The sequence below is a fragment of the Vombatus ursinus genome, unplaced genomic scaffold (genome assembly GCF_900497805.2).
Source record: "Vombatus ursinus unplaced genomic scaffold, bare-nosed wombat genome assembly UNPS02014799.1, whole genome shotgun sequence".
Lineage (NCBI taxonomy): Eukaryota > Metazoa > Chordata > Mammalia > Diprotodontia > Vombatidae > Vombatus > Vombatus ursinus.
In genome coordinates, this window is record NW_020954577.1 from 3,352,714 (window position 1) to 3,357,389 (window position 4,676).

Below are 4,676 nucleotides of genomic sequence, written 5' to 3' on the forward strand. Positions count from 1 at the left end.
CAAGAAACCTTCTCCCTTGTGGCTGCTGCATTAAGGGTTTCAGAATCTTTTTTTTTTTCCTGTATCTAGATGAAGTTTGTCTTTTTTGCAAAAGACTAACCTCCCTGCAGTTCCTCACACAGAATATTACGTCTCCCACCTCTGTGACTTTGCACAAGCTGTCTCCCATGCCTGGCATGCCCTCCTTCCTCCCACCAAGTGACACCTCTTACCAGAAGCCTTCCCTGATTCCTCTAGAGCTTCTCTGGACCCTCCCCCACAAATTACTTTGTATATACCAATGTGTGTATATCCATCTCCTGACAGAAGCTAAGCTCCCGGAGGGCATTTCTGTCTTTGTATTGCCGGCACCCAGCACAGTGCCTGGCACAAAATAAGCCATTAGTAAGGGCTTATTGGGGCAGCTAGGAGGAGCCATAGTGCACAGAGTGCCAGACCTGGAGTCAGGAAGACTCATCTTGAATTCGAATCTAGCCTCAGACACTTACTAGCTATGTAACCCTGAGCAAGTCACTTAACCCCATTTGCCTCAGTTTCTTTATCTGTCTAATGAGCTGGAGAAGGAAATGGCAAACCACTCCAGTATCTCTGCCAAGAAAACCCCAAATGGGATCACAGAGACTCAGACAGGACTGAACAACAACATTGGCTTTCCTGAACTTAGCTTTAAGAAAGCCACAAATAGAAGACAATGCCCTCATTAGTTTGGCTTTATTTGATTTTGCTGCCGCTGATTCATTTACACCATAATGGATCCTTAGGCCTAGGGTTACAGCTCCTCATTTGGGCACATCCAACATGACAGCTGAAAGGTTATTACTGAAAAATATTTCAGGGCTCCCAGTCAGGTACTAGCCACCCTCAGAAACTCAATCATGCTCCCTGCAGGGTATCAGGAAACAGTATTAGTCATTCAGAGCTCTGAGACACACATTGAAGAGGTCAGGATGCTGTGAAAAACTCATCCTTCCATTTAAATGGCTGCTCTTAGCGATGGATGGATGGATGGATGGATGGATGGATGGATGGATGGATGGATGGATGATTGGATTGGATGGGGTGTGTGCGAGGTAGGGGTGGGGGTGTATTCTTTACAGTTGAAGTCAACCTGCCCTGAAAGTGTTACTACCTATTTAAGAGCCCTTTGGCCTGCAATCTCCCTTCTCCAGATAACAGAATTTTAATCAATATGATTCTACTTCAGTAATAAAAAAGGAACCCATCCAATTTACCAGGACCAAGCATTATGTTTTACTACATACTTGGTTTTAATGATTGTGTGACTAGAATGCGTGTGCTAGAAGCAGCTAGGTAGAGCAGTGGGAAGCATGTTAGATTTGCCCTGAGGAAGACCTGAATTCAAATCCAGCCTTAGACATTTACTTAGCTGAGTGGCCCCAGCCAAATCACTTAAACTTTATCCACCTCAATTTCCTCAGCTGTAAAATGGAGATAATAACAGCACCTACCTCATGGGGTTGTAGGAGCTTCATGTGAAGCTCTCTGCAAGCCTCAAAATGCTATAGACATGCTAACCATCATGATGGATCTTCTTTGAAGGTGTAGTCTTTCTGTCACATGACATTCTGTGGGATTCCTCCAGCTGAATGTCTTTTTTCTTCTTTCAGTTCCCAGCACAGGATTAGATGTTCGTATCTTCTGTCAAACAATGTTTTGCCTGGAACTGTACACAAAGCTTCAGATGTGTCTAACCATGGAATGGGAGAATCTGTCCATTGTCTTAAATAATATGGCTCCCTTCTCTAATCCTCACACCACACAGATTTTGTTTGGTTGTTTTTTCAGTCATTTCTGACTCGTTGTGACACCATTTGGGTTTGGTGTTGTTTTTTGTTTTGTTTTGTTTTGTTTTTGGCAAAGACACTGGAGTGATTTGCCATCCATTTCCTTTTCCAGCTCATTTTACAGAAGGAAACTGAGGCAAATGGGGTTAAGTGACTTGGCCAGGGTCATACAGCTAGGAATTGTCTGAGATTAAATTTGAACTCAGGTCTTCCTGACTCCAGGCCCAGTGCTCTATCCACTATGCCACCTAGCTGCCCCTAAAAGGGATATTCCTAAAGCCCAGGTCTGACCATGTCACTCCTCCATTCAGGAAGTTCCAGTAGCTTTCTATTACCTCTAGAATAAAACACTAACTCCTCCATTTGACATTTCAGTCCCTTCACAGACTGAGTCCAGACCACCTTTCCAAACAAATTACCCTCTTTCATACACTCTGCTGTCCCAGCCAGATTGACCCACTTGCCATTCCTCAAATTTACCATCTCTGAGCTTTTGTAGAGTTTCCTGCAATGCACTTCCTCCTCATCTCCATTCCTATCTAGTTTTCTTCAAAGCTCAGCTTTGTGCCACTACTACCCAAGGTCTTCCTGCTTCCTACATTGCCTGAAGAATCATAATTACCACTGATGCAACAGAGAGACATTAGGCTGAGTTAAGCAGACTACAGCATATTGCAATGATGATCTGTGCCTAAGAGGTGGTGTAAACAATCTCATCTGAGAAATAAACGGTAGGAAAATGAGTTGGACCACTCACCTAGGAAAAAAGATGGATGAGACATGGACCATACAAGCACAGCACTGATGCCCGTGGAATGTTAGGGGACCCAAAGGGAGACCCCAGAAAGTTTAAGGCATCATCCATGGAGGATTTGTAGGAGGACAGGGACACAAAGCACAGAGAATGTGTTTCAATGGTGATCTGTCCTTCCCACACTCTTCGGTCCGGTCACGTGGGCCATCCGACTTCTCCTCACATCTCCACGCCTTTGCACAAACTCTTCCCCATGCCTGGAATACACCCCTTCCTCACCTCTGCCTCTTAGAATCCAGAATTTCCTCCAAGGCTCACTCAGATGCTAGCTTCTCCATGAAATTTTTCCTGATCATCCCAGCTGCTACTGCCTCCTTCTCCCCAATAATTACCTTCTGTAAGGGGTAGGGAGAGATTTGGCTCTCCCATCCCCCTGTTTTAGGGATGAAATTATAAGATGACATAAAAGTCAACCTCAGGATTGTCCAGTCACTCAGCTGTATCCAACTCTTTGTGACTCCATGGACCATAGCTGTCCATGGTGTTGGGTTTTTTTGTTTTTTGCAAACCTCAGGATTACCTCCCAGGATAAAATCATAAGATAGTAAGGTATTGATGAGTTAACAGATTGTGAACACTTTAGGAGTGTGAAAGCCTTGGCAAAGTTAGAAGGGTAGATCTCCATGCACGGGCTGAAGACAAGCCTGAATCCTGAGCATGCACTTAAAAGTCAGTCCACTTAGTTTGAGAATGTTCAGCAGCTGAAGGGACTTGAGGATGGGAAACAGCAGAACCTCCCCCTCTCCCTCTCCCCCACCCCCTGTCATTGGCCATGAGACACCTCATCCAGCAGTTGGAAAGTCAGTTCAAAAAAGTTCGAGGCACAGTTGAGGGAGCAGAGACACGCAGTGTACCTAGCCAAGGAAGCAGAAAGGTGGTCACTCCAGGCTAGAAGCAGCTTCTAAGCATCCAGAACACTAGAAACACAAGAGAGAGCTGGCTGGGGACCAGAGAAAGAGTCAGCACTAGAAAACAAGACTTGAGCCTCTCAAGGACTCCAGAATTGTACTAACTCAAAAGAAACATGAGATGCACAAATGTAGAAATATCTCCACTCCAGATGTTCATGTGGACCATTTATTTGTGCCTGACCTGGGGTAGAGCCTTCTGAGCTCATACTGGTCTGATCAGCCAGACACACCGTACCTTGACTCCAACTCAGTGATGTCCCTTGGGTCCTCTTAGAGAACAAAGGACAACCACCAACCATAGATTCATCTAGCTATGAAATGACCAAAACTTGGCTCAGAAATGCAATTTTTCTGTGATCGCACAAGTATCTCCATAATGCAGCCAAACGCTTCCGTGTTCCTGCTCCTTTCTTTTCCTTTCTTATCCTTATCCTTTCTGTCCTGGAAAATCAATGTATCTATAGTCACTTTGGCTTGCCCCTTTCTTTGGCTTGGGCAAATGGAGGCAGCGGGAAATAACAGCGCTTGGGATGTCTCCGTGGCTTGGAAACCCAGCTTGTCCAAAAAGAATGAGACAGAGTTGGTCATGAGGATCCCAAAGGGCTTCCTAGTTAGTACAATTTCATGCTTCACTTTTTACTAAAGATAGGAGGAAAGAAATAAAAACATACTGTGTGCTGGGACTGTGCTTGCCAGGTTCTCTTGGCATTATTTAGATTTGGGCAGCTTTCCCATAGAAGTACGAGCGCAATTCTTCCTGTGACTGTCCTTATCATCTTATCAAATCCAGCCTCAGATACTTCCTAGCTGTGTGACCTTGGGCAAGTCATATACCTCTGCTGCCTCAGTTTCCTCAACTGTTAAATAGGAAAAGTGATCACTTATCATCTCTGACTCTGTGTTTCCTTGTCTTCCTTCAAGGTTTAGCTAAGGTGCTTTCTCCTCCTAGAAGCCTTTCATAACCGTCCTTCCTCCCCCACTCCCAAAAAATGCTGTCTCACTCTTCAAATTACCTATAAATTCCTGATCTAAGTTGCAAGCTGCTACTTCAGCCTCCACTACCATGTATATTTCTTAAGGGTATAGACTGTCCCTTTTTTCCATGTATCCCCGGTGCCTCCCACAGAATAAATGATTTTTAAGCAG